The following is a 22,945-nucleotide window of genomic DNA, read 5'->3' on the forward strand; positions in this document are numbered from 1 at the left end:
GAAATGTCATTAGTGGTTCAGCACGCTAAAGTGGAGGACATTCACATCCTTCAAGAGAGAGGACCTGGAGAGTTTATCTGGAGATGAAAGGTCATTTTATGATGAAAGGCTTCAGGAGTTCTGAATCTGTTCAGCATTTGAAAGAAGAATAAAATAGGTACCAGTGAACTTGGAATACCACTGTACAGATTATATATGGAGCAGAATGTTAAGTAAGGAAGTCATGTACCAGAGGAAAGGGAGATGATACTTCTGTAGGTTGCATAAGAAGCAGTGCAACATATGAAGGTAGTGAACAGACTGTTAAGAGGATTCACAGCTGCTTAAATATTCAGTATCACTATTTGGCAGCTGGTGATCTGGCTGCATCTGTCCAAAGGCAACTGGATGGAGTTGGTGAATCTGTATTGTTCAACTTCTGCATGTGCTAAAATACAGTCAGCGTGATTGGGGTTGGTTGGTTGAGCATAACATTACATGCCTGAATCTTTAATCACACAAGAGTTGTTTGATGTTTCAAAACTTTCTTTTCATGGCTGAACACTGAAAAGCAGGACCTATTACCATCCCATCTCTTCTTGTAACCTGTTCAATATCTCAGGCTTTTAATGGAAAGAAAATCCAATAGGCTTAGACTTATCTCTTCTTTCCTTTGACTTTTCTTCTTTTTGTGTTTACTGACTAAAGCATTTTCCTCTTGCCCTACTGCTTGCTGCTCATCACACTACCATGCTTACACTATCTGACTCCATCCATTACTCCTACTCCATCCAGTTTACCAATAATCTCTGATTCTGCTTATTGGTCATACATATTCTAAAGGATCTTCAACTCCATCTGCCATTTTATCGTTCATCTCACAGCCCCTATCTTCATCCCTTACCTTTCTGAAGCATTTTTAAGCAGAGCTTTACAGCCTTCTTATAAAATGTGTGTCCTGCTCTTTCCTTACCGGTGTTTTCTACTGCAGTGGTTGTTAGCCAAGTCTTAAATCCTGCCACCCTAACACCTCTACAGCCTTTCATATTACTGTCTACACTCCCATTCTTAACATGTATTTCAGACTCTGTGGTCCTGCATCCAGCTTTTGCCTTATAATTTCTTTTCTCTATTGTACTGGACTCTCCTGCCATTTAATCTTGTCTCTGGTGGATATTATGTGGATTCAGCTATAATTTGTGAGTCAATGACTCATCTCTCACAACCAGATAGTTCCCTGTTCCACATGTTTGACTTTGTTTCCAATGCATTACTCTAAATGGCCTGTTAGCAGCTCAGACTTGCTATGGCTAGTTCAGAACAACTCTGACTTCTCTAAATTCTTTACCCATATTCTGGCTCATCTGTTCTTCGGTGCTTAGCCTCATTAATCAGAAAGTTTCTTCTGTGGCTCAGGATGTTTATTAACTCTTGCCCTTCACTTAAAGTCTTCCCTCTTTACAAAAATCAAACAAACAAACAGCACTACTTCTCTTCAAAGTGAAAAACACTGTCCACAGTCATCTTTCTTTCCTGGTAACCATAGTCGTCTTGCCTTTTCTTCAACTCTTGCTCATCTGTGGTAAGCCTCTCCTGATCTACTCCTCAGATCTTGTTTCTTATACGTTCAACAGTCTTATCAAAATCATAATTTCTCTTTTTGTGCTTCATTTTGTAGCTTCTTTCAAGCTGCTCCCAAACAACGTGATCTTTATTAATCCCAACATAACCATATTAATTTCTAAAAATACACTTAATGGATTAATGATGCTCCAACATAAGCCTTTTTGTTTGTATTGGAAGACTATTCCAATTGTACTAATAGCAAGCAACCGTCCAACAATACCCTGAAGTAATTCATGGACATTTTTTCATCTGCTTGTTCTGTAGTGTATTTAGTACTTCACAAATACTCAGAGGTAAGGAAGGCAAGTAAGAGTTTACCATACAAAGAGAAAAGCCAGACAGAAGTTTTGTCTCTACAGGGAAAAAGCATGTAGGGGATTTGAAAAGCTATCTCTTCAGACACGGTCTTATCTTTAATAACACTCATAACAAAAGCTGCCAGACATTAACAAAGACAGAGGTGTTGGCACCTTAAATTAAAAATTAACTACAATCACTTAAAGTGAAAGGAAAAGAACACACAAGAGGAAGAGTGAAGAAAAACAAACTTGGTTTTAAATTCAGATTATCAGGTAAGATTATTAATATAAACGAGGAGGAAAAAATAAATCAGATTAGAAATACATTCCTATAAGAAGCACTGTTAGTAAGAAATATCATCTGCTAGGGAAAGAAATGAAGAAAAAGTGCTTCTAAAAGTGAGTGATGTGTGACTGTGGCAGCCGATACCACTAGGCATCTATGGTTATGTGTGCATTAACTAACACTTTGTAGTACAAACATTTTCACATATTTTGTCTGCTATTCTTATTTCATACTAGGTTGTAGGCTTCTACCAAAATCTTATGAATGGCTCCATGCAGTATATAAGTTATCCCTACCCGTAAAATATTTTGGGGGGCCAGAACTCTCAGTAGATGCAAGACAAAATTGGCTCTCACTCCCCACTCACTGAAAATATTACTGAGCTTTCTGCTCATAAACATATGAACAATTCTCATTCCATTGCAAACAAAATGGCAATGTTAAAAGATAAAAAAAATTAGATGAGATCTTTTTTACTTTATAGACAACTTAATTAGCTACACTTTACTGGATTACACTTGTTTGAAGTAGATATTCCCGTTGCTGAATGTGTTTTGAAATCTACTACAAAAACTAAAGAACTACCTTTTTCTGTATTATTGACTCTATAAATATGGTGTGAGATACATTATGGCTGTGGCTGCCATATAGAAAAGTTCTAGTATAACCTCAGGACTGACCTCTGCAATCTTGAAAACCAAATTTATCCCTATATAATCAACAGACTGCTAAAGATTGCCACATGCCTATACATATACACATAAGCAAAGGGGAACATCTCTGTGTGTATGTACACACACACTCCAACCACTCTTCTGCAAACATAGGAAAAAAATGCAGCTATGGAAGTATTCAATATATATACACGCAGAGACATAAACACGATTTTAATGAACAAATTAATGATGTAGAAAGAACTTTAGTTACTCCTTTCCTCAGGTTTGTAAGGATGAGTGAAGGACAAGACATTCTTCTGAGTCTCCCATAAGAATTTAGCGGCAAAGACAATGTAATCATCAAATAAACTTAGTGTTTAGCAAGGCTATACTACATGCACTGCTAATGTTGACATGGAATATAAATTGAATCAGCTGGAGGCAAGAGTTCAGGGCAACTCAATAAATACAGAATCAGATTGTTTACAGTATAATCACCTGAATTTGGAAGTTAATGCTCAAGAGCCACATAGTTTCAAGATCAGCAAACAAAGCAGTTACTGAAAAAAAAATTTATTCTAAGCATACCTTCAAAAAAGGCACAGACAGGAATTAGTCTTTGAGGGTTAGAAAGAGCATACTGAGTCTTTCATTTTGAAGCTAGAAATATATTTCTATTCCTTCTCCAAAACCATATCTACAAGACAAAGTTATTCATGAAAGTAAATTATGAAGAATAAGTAGAAAGCATGTGGCATGACGAGTTTTAATTTATGGCTCCAAAGAAACTATTGGGACACTGCTCTGACATGTTTTATTCCCTTATGAAAGTGACTCTTTCCATACAATTTCTTCCAAAATTTGCATCTAGAGTGAAACTATTTTAAAGTGGTTTTAATTAAGAATTTCTGTAGCATAACCAATACCATATATACTAGATTTATAAAATAGTAATTTGGAAATTTCCTGCTGTGCCCTGCATCCTAAAACTGTAACTTTTCTTATTATGTAGCTCATTAAAGATTTATTGAAAAAAAATTACAAAACCATGACATTTTCTAACGCAAACCTGTTGGTTAACCCTATCATTCATCTTAATCCATGCAAATTAAACAATCTTACTTTTTTAAAATGGAACAAAAGCCTCCCCCTCCAAAACAAAAACCCACCATAGTTTGGTTAAAAAACCAAACCAAACCACCAAAACAAAAAAAAAATTCCACCATATTGATAAGGTAAGCTTCACATCATGAGATAAAAAAATTATACTGCCGTCTTAACACGGTTAAAAATTGTTTCATTTTTAATATTAAAAAACACTGCCACAGCAATTCACTATAAATTTTTTTCATTACTATCTACATATGAAGCAGACTAGAAATTGGTTGACAGAAAGCAGTGCCAACATGCAGAGGCACCGTCATTCTGCACCCATTCTACATCTATTGGATCTGTCTGTAAAAGCCTCAGGAAAGAGTAATGATCTACAATGATCTATTATTTATCTATTATAACTATCTATTTTTTCTTACCCCTCATTCATATCACATTATGGCAGAGTGTTTTTGCCGTCTTCGGTAAATTACCATCTTGGGTAGGTGCAAGATACTCTCAAATCAAGACAGGAATGATTACCAACGTAACCATTTGTGTTTAAAAATTCAGGAAGTTTTATCCAATTCCACATACTTGTGATGGCTAGATGGAATAACTGAATGGCAGAAAGTATAATCACCTCCTGCCCTCTGCCCTGCTCTTCAGACATCTTTCTCTACCCTCCAGGCAAGGACAACTGATGTCTCATCGGCCAGCTCCTGAAATGCCCACCAGTTTTTAAACACTAATGCATTGTGGTAAACTGAAGACAGACTAAAGCAAATTAACTGGTTGGACATGATGTTCTCAGGGAAGATACCATCTATCAGAAGGGTGAAGACACAAACCCATCCCTCCTCAGGTCATCTCACTTCAATCCACTCACTATTAGGTTACATATTAGTGGAAGAACAACTTCAGGGACTGCTGAATTAACTTTGATACACATAACAAAAAATACAGCATGTAAAACTTGAGACAAATAATTAGAAATGTTGGGAAAACATCTCCCACTATTAACATTTCTGCTTTGAGTCTGAAATAGGCCATGATGTGGCTAAATGAAAAGCAAAGATAAAGGATTTTTTTTCCCTCAAATTATATAATGAGTTTTGTACAAGGTTTAATCAAAAAGGCTGAGTAACGTATCCATATCTGCATCCTTATCCATTACACCTTTTTCCCCTCAAAATTCTACATAAGCAGATATAAGTAGATGAAGAAATCACAGAATCACAGGTTGGAAGGGACCTCAGGGATCATCTAGTCCAACCTTTCTAGAAAGAGCACAGGCTAGACAAGATGGCCCAGCACCCTGTCCAGACGACTCTTGAAAGTGACCAACATGGCCGAGTCAACCACTTCCCTGGGGAGATTATTCCAATGGTTGACTGTCCTCACTGTGAAAAATTTTCCTTTTGTGTCCAATCGGAATCTCCCCAGGAGCAACTTGTGTCCATTCCCCCTTGTCCTCTCCATGGGACACCTTGTAAAAAGGGAGACTCCATCTTCTTTGTAACTACCCCTTGAGTACTGGTACACAGTGATGAGATCCCCTCTAAGCCTCCTTTTCTCAAGGCTGAACAAACCCAGTTCTCCCAGCCTATCCTCGTACACCAGGCTTCCCAGTCCTTTGATCATCTTGGTGGCCCTTCTCTGGACCCCTTCCGGGCCGTCCACACCCTTTTTGTATAGGGGGACCAGAACTGTACAAAGTACTCCAGGTGTGGCCTGACAAGCGCTGAGTAGAGCGCGATGACGACTTCTTTCTCTCTGCTGGCGATACCCTTTTTGATGGAATCCAGCATCCTGTTGGCCTTCTTGGCCGCAGCAGCACAATTTTTGCTCATGTTGAGCTTCCTGTCCACCAGGACCCCCAGGTCCCTTTCCACAGAGCTGCTCTCCAGCCAGGTGGCTCCCAGTCTGTGCTGCACTCCTGGATTATGTTTTCCCAGGTGCAAGACCTTACAATCCTCCTTGTTGAACTTCATAAGGTTCTTGCTGGCCCACTCTTCCAGCCTATCCAGATCTTCCTGCAGAGCAGCTCTCCCTTCTGGAGTGTCTACTTTCCCACTTAATTTGGTGTCATCCACAAACTTCATCAGGCTACACTTGATCCCACTATCCAAATCACTTATTAATATGTTGAATAACATTGGGCCCAATATTTATCCCTGGGGGACCCCACTTGTGACAGGTTGCCAGTTTGAAAAAGAGCTATTTACCACCACCCTTTGGGTGCGGCCTGTCAGCCAATTCACCCGCTGCACAGACCACAACACATTAATTTCTCCAGGAGACTGTGGGGAAATGTATCAAAAGCCTTGGAGAAGTCCAGGCAGACAATGTCTACCGCCCGCCCCATGTCAACCAGGCAAGTCAATCTTCTATAGACTTAGTATCATTCGTAAGAGTGGTATTTTACAATTCTGCTGTAGTACCGGGAAACATTCATCATACAAATAAGTTAGTGGTGAACTTCAGTGTAAAGCTGAGATCTTACATGCGTGCAGCATCAAGCACAATGAAGCCTTGAGGTATATCAGAATAAATAATTACCTTTCTGGTAATAAATACGAGAATAATCATCACCCTTCAAAATGTCTGTAAGGTTTTCTGCCTCTTCATGTTTCTAGAGCACACATACTTGACCGGCAGATTTCTTACAACTATATACCAGCAGAAGAAATTTGGTATGTTCCCCTTTTTGGGAATGTGAGTAATTTCCTACTGAGAAATTACCTATTGTTTAATGGAAACTCATTGATCTCTGCCCACCACCTGCTTAGTCCAACTGCTTATTTAACACATTGGGTGATAGCAACACTTTGTCTCAGAAATTACCCTTGCTGAAGCTAATGAACATCATGTTGTAATTTTAACTAGATTCAGATTTATCTTCAGTCCTAGCCAAGCACTGAGTTCATTAGTTGATGACAGTGACTAGTGTGTTTGGCTAGCATCTTAATCCACAAATTGTTCCACTAAAACCAACATAACCAAACACAAAAAAATTGGCTCAATGATTCTCAGGTGGGATACAATGTGTATTTCAGGGTGTCATCCTTTCACAAGATCTGTATGCAACACTTGAATTTGGTTAAGAAAACTTATTTTGGATGCTTTTATGCTACTAATTTTTAGACATTTATCCTTGTCTGTAAACCTCAGGGTATATCAGAGAGCTGGCTGTGACGCCTATGTGAAACACAATTCAAATACTGCTAACCTGTATTTGAAAAGAGAAAGGAACTCCTGGATTTCACTGAAATTACTTACATATGAGTAAAACATCCTCCCTCCCTGTAAAGAGTTTGTAATCCAAGAAATACTCAATCAGAGAATTCAGAAATTCAGAAGAATACCCCCAGAAACAAGTTATGCAGGAGATCCCCCACCAGGCACCCGCACCTCTCAAAAAGTGGTATTGTAGGCCAGGAAGGGCTGCCAAGTACTGCTGCCACCACCCAAGCGGGAGGAAACGATCCTTGGAGAAGTGGCAGAACATGGTCTTAACACTTACACACCTGCATGCTTGAACTTTTTACATTTTCAAATTTTCCATGGACAAAGAGTTTGAATCAGCTATCATTTTATTCAAACCAGTTTGTTCACAGTGCCACGGTTACCGTGCCACTGTTTACTTTGGATCTCAACAATTTTTTTTTCCCCAAAAGCTGGATTAATAGCATATCCTATGTCATTGTCAACAAAACAAAATGAAAAGAGGTTTTCAAATGGTGTCGTCAAATTGCAGGCTGCTAGTAGACAACAGTAAGACACGCAAAAGAGTAGGATGCAAAAGTTAATGTAAAAATTACCCAACTCAATGATATCTCTCGCGTCCTTCCTATTTACAAAGAATATATTGATTTGTAATGGAAGCAGCTGACTCTCAGACACCAAACTGCAAAACTGGCAGGTTAGCATTATCTAAACAACTTCCTCATGCTACAAGAGAACACACACACCTGAGCAGCCATAAGCATGAGCGAGCATTATAGATGTACAGCTGCATGCACAAATATATGTTTCTCACATTTATTATGTAACATTCTCGACAACGAACACAGGGCAGAGACTTTCAAGGTTGGTTGCCTTCCATGCCATTTGTAAACTACAATCAAATGCACATTTTAAAACACTGTTCACAGTAGCATGATCTGAATCTCTCTCTCTTCAGCAGCACATATGAAGAATGTATTAATCTAGAAATAACCATTTGTTTGCTAGTGGAAAAAGAAGCAGCAGAACGCACAGCAGTAGAGAAAGAGATTGAAAAGATTTTTTTTTAATCTGTACATTACTATGTTGTAAACAATGGTTTATTTACAAAATGAGTTTGAGCTTACAGATATGTCAGGGCCTACCCTCATATATGAATTACATACAGTTTTGCAGCAGTGGAATGAAATTTTGCAGCCAACACCCTTCATGTATAGCCACTTTGTGCTGAAACAATTTGCCAATCTTAACTGTTGTTATTTGCTGCAGTGCAAGGAAATTCTAACTGATGCAGGTTGGACTTCTGCTGTCAAATAAAACTAGTATCAGCTGTCTTTCACAAAATACAGTAAAGCTAACTTGCATCTTCCCTGTCAAAACTAATCACATATTCTAAGGACGTCCATGTGCTGTCACGTATCTCTTCTGTCCCTGAAAAGTAGATCTGCATTCTCTACCTCTATGTCGGTAATTTCGCCACAAAAACTACATTTCTTTTTTAAATGGCATTCAGGGTTACAGAATGGAAAGGAATCCCGTTTCACTGCAGCCATCTGTTCCTAACACGGAGATGGAACAGCATGACAAGATGGAAGCTCCCTCTCCTGTCTCCACCTGCTCCCTCTGTAACTTTTTTTAGTACTATTCCAGTATACTTTAAACCTTACTTACAAAAGCCAATGTACCAGATGTCTTGATTGTCCCACCTGCTGGCTGTGCTGACACTCGCCATAACTGATCTTCCTGTCCATTCTCTCTTATACACACACATACACACAGAAAAAAAAAGGCACTGGCCAGTGTGTATGCCATGTCCTCTCTTGGACACTGGCCGGGGTATGTGAGGAGTGATGGATGGTTGTTTCAGAGCTTTTTACTTTAGTTCTAGCTGCTCATGTGCTTTGGCCAGGAGGTCCCCTGTTGGTGACACCATAATACCCAAATTGGAAGCCGCCACACAAGCAGGACCTGGTCGGTGATCTGAAATGCAAACAGCCTTAGCTACTCAATATAGCTGCTTCTGCCTAGGGAAAATATATAGTCCCTGATCAGTGGGTATACATCCTCCTCACCTGTGATGTGATCATCAGGGATATGGCTTTCACACAGCTGTACCCCCTTTGCTTTGTCTTTCATACAAGCTTTTAAATAATCATATGATGAGCTCAGAAAATCCCGGTTTCTCTCTCTGCTCCTCCTGAGAAGCAGGCCACACCGTGCAGACTCTTCTGTGGCACACAGCATAGCTTAAACTTGTTTACTGCTCCTATCAAAGCCTATTGACAGCCTATCAGAAAGCCAAAAATACTTATAGTTTTCCCACAATATAAAGCAGATTGCCACTGTTCTTCTCATCAAATCAGATATCCTGCCAAGGAAACATGCAGGTTTCTCCATGCAATATTCAGTCAGCACTGAATCTGGCTGCTCAGACCAAGAGTTACAAAGTCAAAACTCCATAGCAGGATCATTGTGCACATACAGCACTGTACAATATAGAAGTATATGCTAAAAAAAAAAAACACACAAAAAAGATACCGTGTCTTGCAAACATTGTACAAATAAAACTGCATATGTTAGAACATAAAAACCATCAAAATTTCCTATTTTTCTATGATGCATTTACATCTTACCCCAAATACTCCCAATATGTACACATAAGTACACCAGGATGTACTTATTATCCATTTCATTATCCACAAGTGCAGACCAAACTCAGGTATATGAACATGTCCTACGTATCAATATCCAGTATTTTCACTCATTTAAATTGGAAAGTAAGGAGCAAGAGTTATGCCTACGGTTGCTTGTATTTATATCTCTAGATCTTGAATGACGGATTTCTTTTACAGATGAGATCGAGTTCTATATATTTGCAATTCTACACTTTTTCCCCAGCTGACTACTCTTATCTGTAAACAACAGATTATTAAGGCTATTTTCCCTCTTTGCATTGACTTCCTATCCCCATCATATCCCACGGAGTCTGGGGAATGGAACCAAGCCTCACCTACCTTGAAGAGTCCTATCTTGGTAGCTACGAAGAGAGGTAGCCAGGGTAATTAGCAATAAAGAATTTTTTCAGAAAACTATCTGAAAAAGGAAACAAAGAAACTCAGGAGTGAGCAAGACAGATCTGTCTTGCTTCATTCCTTGTTTGGACAATGATTTATTTGGTTTTCTGGGCATGCATGTTTGCCATGCTAAAGCTGCTTTTATGATCTCTGTTTCTTGAGATATCTGAAAAGCTAAGTCTGATGCAAAGACTTGATCGATGCCTGCCTAACTAATGCATGTAGCTATTACTTTGTATTTTCCTTCTTTATTACATTTTCAGAATCAAAAGAAGATAAGCATTACCATGAGCCACTGTTATCAACATCAAGGAGACATATACACAAAAGATGTTGGAATAAAATGAAATTCTACATGTCAGTAGTAGACAAGCTGCTGTTGGAAAGTGCCACATAATTAAATTTTAGAGAAAACCACAAATTTTGGACTTCTCATAGCAATGTGATCTGTCAGACACAGATAAGAATTTGTATTTTTAAAACATACAAGATTCCATATCACATCTTTTTTTAATGTGAGAACAAAAATAAACCAGTTGTTTGTGCCAACAGTTCCAACCAGTTTGTCATGCTGTAAAGGACAATGTATCACTCTGGTTGGGCTACCACCTTTCTGACACTGAGAGACAGATGTTATAAATAATGAAGCAGGAATTGGTATTCACCCAGATTGCCAAAAAAATTAGTGGGAGAACAGTAGAGGATGAATGTATCTCAGCACAGCCTCCTAACCAACGGTCCAGAGAACAGGCGTCCCCAGAAGGAGAGGTGGGCACCAGAAGGGATGCAGCAGATCTGCCTGACTCAAGCCGGAGACCTGGCCGTCCCCATCCCGCCTGCCAGCTGGGAACCTGCCAGAGTCCACAGTGCGACTCTCCTCTGGCACCCATTTCTCTCCCTTCCATGCTTTGCACATCTTGGACATATAAAGTTTGGATTAAATGTGATATGCAAGGCAAATATTTTTGAATATTTTAGAGGAAGGAAAATAAGATTTCTTTTTTTTTTTTTCAATACCATATATTAAAACTTAAAGGCAAAATTCTGTCACAACATGATCTGCGCAATGAACTTGCTTGGTTGCATGACAGAAGGGCTGCAAATTGTACTGTGGCAAGAATAAATAAACTACTAGTTTTCATTTCTAGCACAAACACCTAATATTGCTAATGCATAAATACAAAAACATAACAGAGAAAATAACTTCATATCTACCATAAGCACAGCCCCGCTGAAAAGGAAAAAAAATAAAATTCCTTAAAATACATGATGGGATTTCTTCTGTTTATACTTACAGAGGCATTTAGAAAGAAGAGCTCCCATGCAATCAGTACTGTTATACTACTGGAAAATAGGCGTCTGAGAGACCAGTTTAGGAAGAAAACCCTCAAATTTTCAAGAGTATTCTGAGGAAATGACCTTTGCTTTCACTGGCTGCTTAAACTGCTTCAGAGACAACTTGGTGTCCTGGGTGCCGGTGCCCGGGCGCTGGCCGTGGGGGTCTGTGGGGCGGCCTCTGTGGGGAGAGGCCGGGGCTGCCCTGAGCCGGACACAGCCGGCTCCAGCCGGCTCCAACCCACCCACCCCAGGGCACGGCTGAGCCCTGCAGCCATGGTGGCGGCACCTCGGGGAAAACTGTATGTAAGAAAGGGTAAAAAAATGCCTGGCACTGAGAGTGAGGGGTAAAAATGTGAGAAACAGCCCTGTAAGCACCAAAGTGAGAGAAGGAGAGGAAGGAGGTGCTCCAGGGGCCAGAGCAGTGATTCCCCAGCAGCCCATGGAGAAGACCATGGATAAGTCCCATGCGGACACGGCAGGTGGATATGCCCTGAAGGAGCTGCAGCACATGCAGACACCACACTGGAGCACTTCTTGAAGGACTGCAGCCCATGCAGGACCCCATCCTAGAGAAGGGGCAAACTATGAGGAGGGAAAAGCAGTAGAGCCAAAGTGTTGTGAACTGACTACAACCCTCATTCCCCATCCCCCTGCACTGATCAGCAGCGGGGAGGCAGAAGAGGTGGGAATGAAGGAATGAAGGTCAGCCTGGGAACAAGGGAAGAAGGTGTTTTAGCTTTTGTCTTTGTTTCTCACCATCCAAATTTATTTTAATTGGCAATTAAACTTCCCCAAGTCGAGTCTGTTTTGCCTGTGACAATAATTGGTAAGCAACCTCCCTGTCTTTATCTTGACCCACAAGCTTTTCCATCTTATTTTCTCCCCTGTTCTGCTGGGGAGGCTGGATGAGAGCCTGGCAGCCAGCCGAGGTCAACCCACCACACTTGGGGATCAAATTTGGGAACTGATTTTTACTAATTTGGGTAGTCCAATTATAGGAAAGTGTCTGAAGCTCATTCTTCATTACAATGCTAAGCACACTTGCTATTAGTGCGGTGAGCAGTACTTGGTACCTAGAAAGTAAATGGCGGTGTCAGCACCCACTGCCCCCTGCACCTTCTGTGAAGGTTCAAAGTTCTGGAGTGGTTTCAGAAGCTGCTTAGAGGCTTTGCTGCTGCCAAGAGACGCTGCTCTACCTCCCACACGCACACCACTGCACTGTTCCTTGCGTGGCTGCAATAAGACTGATCTGGCTGGAAACTACTCTGTTAACCTTTTAGTGCTGGAACAAAAAGGGAGCGTAAGATCACCACATCCAGCAAAATGTGATTTTACGCTATCATGAAACTACACCCTCCAACTGTTTCAGGCTCATGATTCCAATGGAGCTCAGAAAATAACTATCCTTATTAGACCTGGATTACAGCTCTTCCCCTATATTTACACTGCAGTTTCTTAAAATGTCTAACCTAATTTATTCAGATGTAAAGATCGCCAGAAATATCCTGTTGGCTTTTCTTGAGCCAATTTGTCACAGCATTTTTTCTATATCACTTGACCAAACCTGTGACAGGACAAGAGGACTTTCTGAACCAAACTAAATTTATGGACTACCTGATCTTGTATCCTAACAAATGACAGCATCGATTATTAAAAAAACCATGCATGACCTCCTGCAGTAGTTATCTGGAACATAATTCATTCCACGAAAGAACACCCTACCCACTTACCCATTTATTTTGCCCTACAAGTGGTTTGGGTTTTTTTTATTCCCCCTAAAGTCTTGCAAGAATTTACTGTTACGATTCTCATACCATATAAATTCAGAACTGTTTTGAATTTTGCCACCTTCTTGGTTTCAACCTGTCGTAATCTAGTGGGCCTTTAATCCAGCCAGTTACAAAACACAATACTCTTCCCAGGTATGGTGTGCACATGTAGGTGCATACTTTCCTCATAAATCTATTTTTTTTTCCCCCAAGAGTTTTTAGTTTCTTTCTTGTCTGCCAAAAAGGAAAGAAAAGTCATGTCCCTCCCAGCCACATAAACATATGCAGCAGAATGAGCATCTATTTTCTGACCATCAGCGATGCTGAGATTGAGTGGGAGAAACAGCAAGGTAACTCCAAGTACCACCTCTGGCTCAGTGAGCTGACTGTTTGATTGTTCTCATTTTGTTTAACAGCTTATGTGTAATTGCTGCCAGTTAAGACAGTAATACAATAAATGCAGCACTGTGGGAAGAAAGAAGCCTTTTTTTTCACCAGCAATTTTATTCTTTCTTATAGGGAGAGTAAGACCTGCACTTAACTATATTACTTCGTGAAATTTTCTTTTCCCCAAAAAAAGTCCTTGGTATGTCTGATTCGTATTCAGCCACCAAAACCCAGAAATCTCACTGCAGCCTGTGTTGCCAGTGTAAGATAAAATTATCAACTAAGGAAGTTATACACAGTTTAATAAGTTTCAACAAATTAATTGAAGTGATTTTTTGCATTTATTGCTCTCCTTATTTTTAATGGATGCATGCAGCACAGATCTATGCAAAATTCAATTTTCATTGTTGCTTAATGGTTTACCTTTAAGACGGAAATGGTTAAAGCAGGCAAGATGTATCCATCTACAGCCTAGGGATTTTCATTTATCAGTGAAATGTTGGTCCCAAAAGAGGAATGACGGCAAGTCTTAGTTCAGAAAAAAGGTCAGAAAAAGAATACAGAAAAAATGAAAAAGAAATAGTGCAAATATTTATATTTTCAGAGCCAGGTTTACAGTCTATCAACCTTTGCTCTGAGACAAGTCTGCAAACTGTGGCAACATTGTTCACTTATAATTTTGGTGTTCGTTGCAACAATGCCTTAGTCCTTGACTCTCAAACAGTCCCATGATAAAACGTGAACATCTTCCCAATAGATAGGACTTTGGTGACCTATATAACACATATGACCTATAGAAATGTACTAAAATTATTTAAAAGACCAAAAAAAAAACCCCAGAGTAAGTTGGGAAAGTATAATTTTTCTCAAACAATTCAAAGAACACATAGGTAACATCCTCTGCCTTGTGGGGAGATATTTAATATGGGTTTATATGATGTTTTCTTTTACCAAAGTATGGTGATTGTAAGTCCTAAAACTGAGAACCAGTTTTCTCCACCAGCCAACCTCACTGACTGAAATGAAGTTTTATTTGTAGCCCTACATGCTCCATCACAGTTAACGGAGTTTTACAAGCATGAAAATGAGATGGGGACTCCAGGATTTCTTCTTTGCTTTCACAAATGGGCTAGAAACAAAATACTCCTAAGGCAAGAAAAGGAGAAAGAACTCGAAAGAGCCTTGCTATCAGCTGGCATGGTTTCTTGAATTAAATGGGGTCAGACCATTGAGACTGGTTGGTCTGGGGCCTCTTGATTCTGGACTGGTACTATTTACAGCCTTCCTCTGTGCTCTGTGGGGATTCCCTCTGTGCTGGCCTGAGCAGCACTCTGAATTTCTAGAATGTCCAAAGCAACTTCAGTGGAAGTAGGAGTTCCTGTAATAGGAGAACTATTTTCACCCTTGTTACTATCATCAAATACGAGCAAAAAATAACACCACAATTAACACACCATAAAGATTTCTAAATGGAAGGTAGTATTAAAGATAAATTGCATCTAAAACACTTAAAGGAATATTTTTACCAATTTAATGGATTTTTTTAAATAGGAAGACTTCTTGTAACACTTAACTATCTGCAATTATTTTGTGTTTCAGTAAGCACATCCTAATACTCAAAAAGTCTCAGAAGATATTTCCTACTGACTCTGTTTATTACAGCATCCCCTTTAACCCAATTTGTAATGTATTATATAGACATCAACAACACTGAGAGAGCTACCAAAGTCTTTGACTTGGATGACAGACTAAGAAGCATTTCTGGTTCAGATTTGTGCATCAGATCCTCAGGTTTCGTTGCATCCTTAAGTTCCTGGTGTAGGTTGTCTTAAATTCCCCTAGTTTTATTCTTATTCCATTTTTTGCTTTGATTTGCTCTTCCCCATCATATTTACCTTGCAGACAACTTTATTCTATTTCACATTCTTGTGAATCTTATTGTAGCTCATAGGTATACGTGGGTAATCTCTTTAGCAGCAATCCACCCCAGGGCACGAGACAGTCAAACATGCACGCAAGTCCTTGAAGCTATTGTTCAAATGGAAATTCAACTTTCAGATCCCAAAACATGTGCCTTCATTTAAATTAGTTTGAGTTACAACATTGTTGACTTACTCCCAGACACATTCATAGGCAGTATTTCTTATTCTCAGAAGAAACTGTCTGTAACTGAGACACGCATGATAGTGAACAGAGATGGAAATTAATTCTATCGCTGTGATTAACACACTACTACTTCAATCAAAATTCATTTGCAAGTTTTGGTGGAACAGGAACAGATGCAGGGGAATTAGAAAAAAAATATTTTTTTTCAGTCTCTCTCTCGCTCTCTCCCCCTTTTTGCACACTCAGCAGAGATGCATTGTGGTTTACTACTGAAAATAAAAGGCAGGCTTTGGGCAGAATGACAGCCACTGCTAAAGTCACATTGAGAGTTAGTCTCGCAACAATCTGCTCTACAGCACAGAAGAATAGTGTTATTCTTTCCAAGTGAGTTCTTTTCTGTGGGGACAGTTTACTTCAAGGACATATAGCTTTGCATTTTCATGTGGCTTTTCACTTGTTTTGTGAACTTTCATTGAGAAGTGCCCTAACATTTCATTGTCTTTATATGTTGCTGCTTTTCATTTGACCTGTGAATGATGCCCACTTCCACAAGCTCTCTGTGAAACATCTGCACAAACAGAAAAAGCATGAAAAGCTCTAACCCAAATGAAGCCCTCGCACGTATAAACAATTAATTGGTATGGGAACCCTGACATGCAAACTGAAGTCCTGTAAGTGTCTTCAGACTATACGGAAAGTCTTTTTCTCTGTAAAAAGGAGTGGGTTTAGCATAATGTTTCACTGAAATTGCATCAAGCCTGGGAAGGAATCTTAATAGAACAAGATTGTTTCTCTTACTCTCCTCATCCCTGGAGAAAACATCAAAGCAACTGGATGAAGACAGCCTATCTAGGCTGTAGCAAGCAATGCTACTTAGATTTAACATATTCAGAAAAGCATCCATGCGATTTCCTAAAAACAGCTTCTTCGATTAATTTCAAACAGTTACCAAGTCAAGAAGTACCGAAACAAAGCTAAAATGGGTAATAATACATTTTCACTGTTGACTGTTGAAACAAATATTTTCAGATGTAACAGTAGCAGTATAATAAATTAATTTCCAAATGTGGTATCACCAAAACATAATAGCAATGAAATGACCTTAGAATATATATTAAAAAAAAAATAATGTTCCTTTTCCCCTTACAACAATAGTTAAACAGAGATGGAACTTAGAGGAATGAAGAGGACTTTTATTTACTAATATCTATGAGCACTGTGCATTTTTACTAATTTTCTTTCAAAAAAGAATAATAGCCTCTTACCAATATAATTACCTTACAGGAAATAAAGACTTCCTTAGTAAAGATATTTATATCTGGACATTATTGCTCTCTATTAATACAATCGTGACATAAATTCCATTTCTGGCTCCTAAAATCAGAAGAGTCAAAATGTAAGCTCCAGAATGCAAGACTGATACTACAATCACAGCTGCAGATTTCAATGTGCTATCTACATCGCTAATACAGGAGCTTATGGAATGACTACAGAAACAACGTGAATGCCTGGTGGAGACTGAGTTGTACAAGCATTAACTCAAATGGAACTCGTTAGATAAAAAGGCATGGTAGACGTTATATCTACAGTCTGAAAAATCGCAGTAGCGCAGTTTATGCAGTTTCCATTGCTTAAGAGATTCACATGTGAAAAAATAAGAACACACACAGCTGAATGTATAAATCAAAGACAAACCTCACTCAGAAGTGATCTGTATAGTGGTGCACAATGGCAGATGCCACAGCATATTTTTTTTTGATGCAAGGCTGCTCAAGATCATCTATGGATAATGAACCATGACAGCTTGGGATTTGATAAAACGCGAGTTGATGGTGAGAGAAGGCAAGGAATACAACTACGACCTGAACAGTCAACAAATGTATATAAACTGGGTTTTTTTTTTTTCATCTTTCATGTCAGTATGAAATATGATGCATCAACACAAAATGATACGTTCACTAATGTAATAGACTTTGCATCAGAAAAAAGCTATTTCTTTAAATTATTTACTATCTCCATTTTATTTCTTAGAAAGCACCACACATTAAAGCATTTAACAAGGTATGGAAGGTAACAGCATCCATGTTTTTTTAAAAATACCTTATATGATTGGCATCAACGCAGTTTTCTTTTCAAAGGGAAATCTTGAATGAAGGCTTTCTCAGTCAGTTTCTAGTCTCTTCACAGCTCAGAAAAAATCCCTTTTCTTTTCTCCCTTTAAAAGAAAGACATTCCATGTGAACACTTGCCTGTACCTACGCAGCTGTATTTTCCATCTTTGCCCACAAACACTGCCACTTAAAAACTCCTTTAATTATACTTTGTTTGTTCAGTACCCTTTAGCTGCTGATTGACAGAAGTTGATTATCATGAGAGTTAATCAGATTGTTAAGATACACAGAAAAAAAAAATACGTGAACAAGTTTTCATGATGGACTCATTTGGATTGTTTTCTTAGTGTGCTCCAATATTACATACTTCTGTAGATTTCATAAGTGAGTCAAGCATGGTGAACTGCAGTGATCTCACACACACTGTGTTTTCCTGCTGCTGTATCCCACAATGTTCCTGAACCTAGCACGCTCAGCGAATTCTTCTGATATCAAAAAGACATGGATTTATACTTGTGCATTTTTTAACTACTTCTATACACAACCAGACAACTTCAAAAGAGTTTGCATTAAGGGGCAAAAATTATTTAAGTAAATCCAATCTTCAGACTAGAACAATTTCATAGAAATATTCAGATTATACTGCCGATATTTTTTTTTCCCCTTCTCAGCTCTTCTATTTTCCTTCTATAGAGCCTTGCATTCTGGTAAATTAAGAGACTTGACATCGCTTTTTCCCCACAGCTCTGACTAGAAGCTCCAGTGAAGACAGAATGCTTACTGTGCTGGAAGTTGTTTGAACAAGACTGCTAGAGATCTTTAAGATTTTTATAAATCAAATCCCTGAGACAGGCAACGGATAGCAGTAAAGCTATATCAACATATTTATTCTACAGATGGAAGCTGAGGTACACAAAATTAAACAATATGCTGAATGTCACGCAAGGAGTCTGGTTTAAGGAACCTTCTCAGCCTTAAATGTCTTGAATCCTTACCCAATACCTTAATCATACACCGTAAAGGCTGTCCTCAGTCCCCTTATCTTACATGTAGCACTTTTGGTTATTTTCCTTAGTATGAAATACTGTCATTGTTTCATTTTGCTGGTCTTGGTAATAGTTAAAACAGCAAAAATTCTTGAAGATACTTTTTTAAAAACAACAATAGCATTGCATAATTCAAAAGTTCATTAAAATATTTTGAGTAGCTCTCATTTTTCACTACTTAAGTACTAAGAAATCAATATTGTTAACCACAACAGTAAAAATGATTGAATTTTCTGTAAATATGGATACCTTTCATTTGCTTTCTCATTTTTTAGGGAATAAAGCCCATATCAACAACGTGCATTCAGTTGAGTTTACGGTCACCAAAGTCATGGGACAATGAGAATTTACACCACCACACAATGTCCCTTTTCCATCAGAAAAGACAAGAAAGGCTAAATCCTCAAATGACTCCAGGACCTAGGGTTTTAATGAAATAAATATCAGGAAAAGCTGGTTAAAAATGTTCCAGCTTTCACAGTCAACAATTACTTTGTACCTTGTGGCTGTCTGGATAGAATATAATTATTTATCAAAACAACAATGTAAAATTAAACTCATTAGATGCAAACCACAACATTAATAAAAAAAAAGCACTGTTGCAACGTCAAGCACTCAAAGTTTAATTCAGCCTTTTTCTGATGTTTTATGACAGTCTCTAAGTTACTTATTTTTTGGGAGGGAGCCATGCTTATCCAGTGCATAGGCTGTTTTTTTAAAAGGAATTTGAAGAGTCCACACCTCCTATTCGGTGAATGCTCTATAATTTATATACCATATAGAGTAGCTTCTCAAAATAAAATTATTATTTTCATGGTGAATTTTTTTCAAGATTAAAAAATCCACTAGCTTTTTACACCCAGTAATGGATCCTCATTTTTTTCCTTCTTTTTTTTCTTTAGAACATGTAGAATATACTGTATGTTTTTTTCCTATGTACCCAAGCACCATTCCTTTTGAATTGCATTTTCCTGCCTTCCTGGCTCATTTCTTAAGCACTCCCAGTTCTCTCCAGCTAATGGCAGTATGTTGGCAGCTCTACATTTTCTGTCTGGGTATCCAATTCCTTATTAAATCTGTCTTCCCTAGAGCTTCCTGCCAATTCTCACTCTTTTTGTCTGGTCCATCCTGATTTCCCACTCCACGTCCAGTTTTTATGTCCCTTCCCATTCTCCAGATTCACTATTAATCCACTGCCTTGGCCCACCAAGCCTCGATCACTCTTTCCTCAGCCCAACACTGATCATTTTTCTCCCATGCTGGTACTCTTCTGTCCACTGTGGTCCCAGCAGCGTCCCAGCTCTCATTGCTGGGGCTAGTTCCTTCCCATCACAAGATGAGCTATCAAGAGCCATCACAGGAAACTCTTTTTCTATCTTTTTTGTCTTGAAACGCGAGTATATTGAGTTACTCCATAAGAATGCCAAGAGTTTATCATAGCCAGCCTTAGGAGTTCTGAGAAGCTTGAGCACTCAGCAAAGACCGCAAATGGAGATTTTACATCTTTGGCATTAAGGGATCTCTCTTTCCTCTGTGAATTCTGATGCTTTTTAAAAGGCTTTAAAAAAACTTGCTAATTCTAGGGGATATTCACAGGGATGGCCACAAGCACATTCTGTTCAGAACTGGCAACCTCACTACTAGGCAGAAAAACTAACTCCACCGAAAGGAAACTTTCAAATACGGCACTTAGTTTTGTGCAGAGATCTTAACTGTGTTTAAAAAAATCCTAGTTAGAAGCAAATATTTCTAAGGAGACATCAGTTAGCCTTTGGGAGTCAGGAAAAGATAGATAACAATCAATAAAGTAAGTTTTAGTATGTTAATAAAGGTAACAGTGAAATGTGATCCATGTTTCAACAAGACTTTTTAGGTTTTCTTGGAGATTTAAAACTCCTTTTTACAAGTCCCTTGGGGAGCCGAATGAACCTCTCTCACTTATTGGATGAACAATGCATAATACTTTGCGTAATGAAATTAAGCAGCCCGAAATACATGTGAACATGACTGATGAGACCAAATGCAGCAGGAAAACCAAGCAGATGGCTTAAGCATGCTGGAACGGAGTAGCAAGGAGAGATCTGAATGTTTTGGGGGTTTTGCAGGATACATACAGAAACACAAAGATAATCTTTCCATTTCTGTATAATACTGCATCTGTCAGCGCTTTGATGTTCTATGGACCACAAGTGAGAGCTTGCCAGAATACTAATAGTCTCTGTGGAAAACCTTTATGTATGTTCCATAGAGATGCAAAATGCAAACAAAAGGCAGGGGGTGGAGGGATGAGAAGCTTCCCTTTCCATTTTGTGTCTTGCTTTTTTAATTGCATTATGAGATATTTAAGCTAGTGCTATATTTTTAATGAACTAGTCTTTCTCCAAAAGTCTGGTTCTCAGAGACCTCCCCAGTAGTATGAACATTTAGGGAAAAACACAAAGCGAGAGAGAAACAAGGTAGTAGGTATTAAATGATGATGGGAAAAGGCTTTCTTACCAAGAAAGGTCAATGACCAGCTTATGAAGGATGCTACCAGAAACACAGGAAAATGAAGATAAAATCAGTTTGCTCTCATTGCTTTCTGGGAGGAAAAAAAAAAAAAAAAAGATCTGTCCACAGAAAAGATTAGCTGTTCATTTCTATAATTTGAGCTAAAATGAGCATTACCAGGCAGCTTCTCCTAGAGAGGTGTTTCTTGGCTGGAAGTATAATTCTGCTCCATATGCAATACATACTGACACCAGCTATTTACATCTGCAAACTTAAGGTATTGCCCGCAGTTACATTATACAGAGCAAGCAGATTCAGAAAGAAAAACTATCAATTGAGCAACGTTACAATGTCATTCTGCTGCCTTCTTTATAGGAAATCATTGGGATAAAATGCCTTCAGATGTATATTTTCTGACAGCTGAGGGTTGTTTTGGCTTTTTTGGTTTGGGTTTGTTTTGGTTTTTTTTTTCAGTAGAAAACTTTATTTGATGTTTTTGAAAGAAAGCAGAGACACTAGCTGTGATTGCAATATAAGGACATCTTGTCAACAAAGTAATTTTAACCAATGTTCAGAAGTAAACTATTTAATTAGTTTATCTGCACCTGTTGGTAAGTATAATAGTCTGTTCCAGTATTGATGCTAATGCTACAGCTGTACCCCACCTACCACATCTTTGACTATTACATATGCCCATTATTTAGTGCTCACAGTGCAATTAAGGAGCACAGACTATTTTTATTGCCAACACAAACTCTAGAGGTCCAAGATTCAGACATTCTTTAATCCCTTCAGCTAATTTTCAAAATGTATCTCTATACTGTGTGCATTGGTTTCCCTTTTTTGAAGTTCAGAATTTTTTGACTCATAGAAAGATACTGAATAATTTCACAGAGCATTACTATTCAGCAAAAAGAGAACCAACACCCACAAACCCCAAAACTTCTTTTAATTACTTCTTTTAATTCTGGAAGACAGTAATGACATTTCTTTACTTTTTTTTTCCACCTACTTCTGAGTGTATTTTTATCTCCTGTACTAAACAAAAACCACTTCTTGCAGTCTGAAGCATGTTAAAGTTATGTCCACTCTGCAACAGCCACAGGACTCTCAAAAAACCTGGCATTTATAGATCAGCAAGATCTTTCAGTCAGCTTTGACCTAAATTTATCAGGTGACATATGTAGAGAGTTGGACGGTCTCTTTGTTTTACTGCAAATGATTCTTAATTACACTGCAGCACAACTTTTAAGCTTCAGCTCAAGAAATGTTATTGTTTGCTACATGATAAATGACCTTAAATGAGAACTGCAACACACAGACATCATTCCAGCCCACGCTACTTGTATCAGGTCTCCCTCTGACCTTCCAATTTAAACCTTGGCCGCCACGCAAACTATCAGCAAAATCTAGCTGATACCACTATCCTTGTAGCTTTCTAATGTAACTTGTGTTAAA

General features: G+C 38.6%; 1 protein-coding gene across 3 annotated transcripts in view; it reads right to left on the bottom strand.

Moving 5' to 3' along the window:
• SYT1 (synaptotagmin 1) overlaps nt 1-22,945 on the bottom strand; it is a 360,508-nt gene that overhangs the window by 263,201 nt on the left and 74,362 nt on the right. For 2 of the 3 annotated variants that reach the window (XM_075080749.1, XM_075080747.1), the window contains exon 2: nt 17,941-18,055. The gene's annotated coding sequence lies outside the window, so the exon portion shown is untranslated. Of the gene's footprint in view, nt 1-17,940; nt 18,056-22,945 lie in introns of those variants that run through there. The other variant, XM_075080748.1, reaches the window with a different exon arrangement.

This window comes from Phalacrocorax aristotelis, chromosome 1 (genome assembly GCF_949628215.1).
Source record: "Phalacrocorax aristotelis chromosome 1, bGulAri2.1, whole genome shotgun sequence".
NCBI classification, from domain to species: domain Eukaryota; kingdom Metazoa; phylum Chordata; class Aves; order Suliformes; family Phalacrocoracidae; genus Phalacrocorax; species Phalacrocorax aristotelis.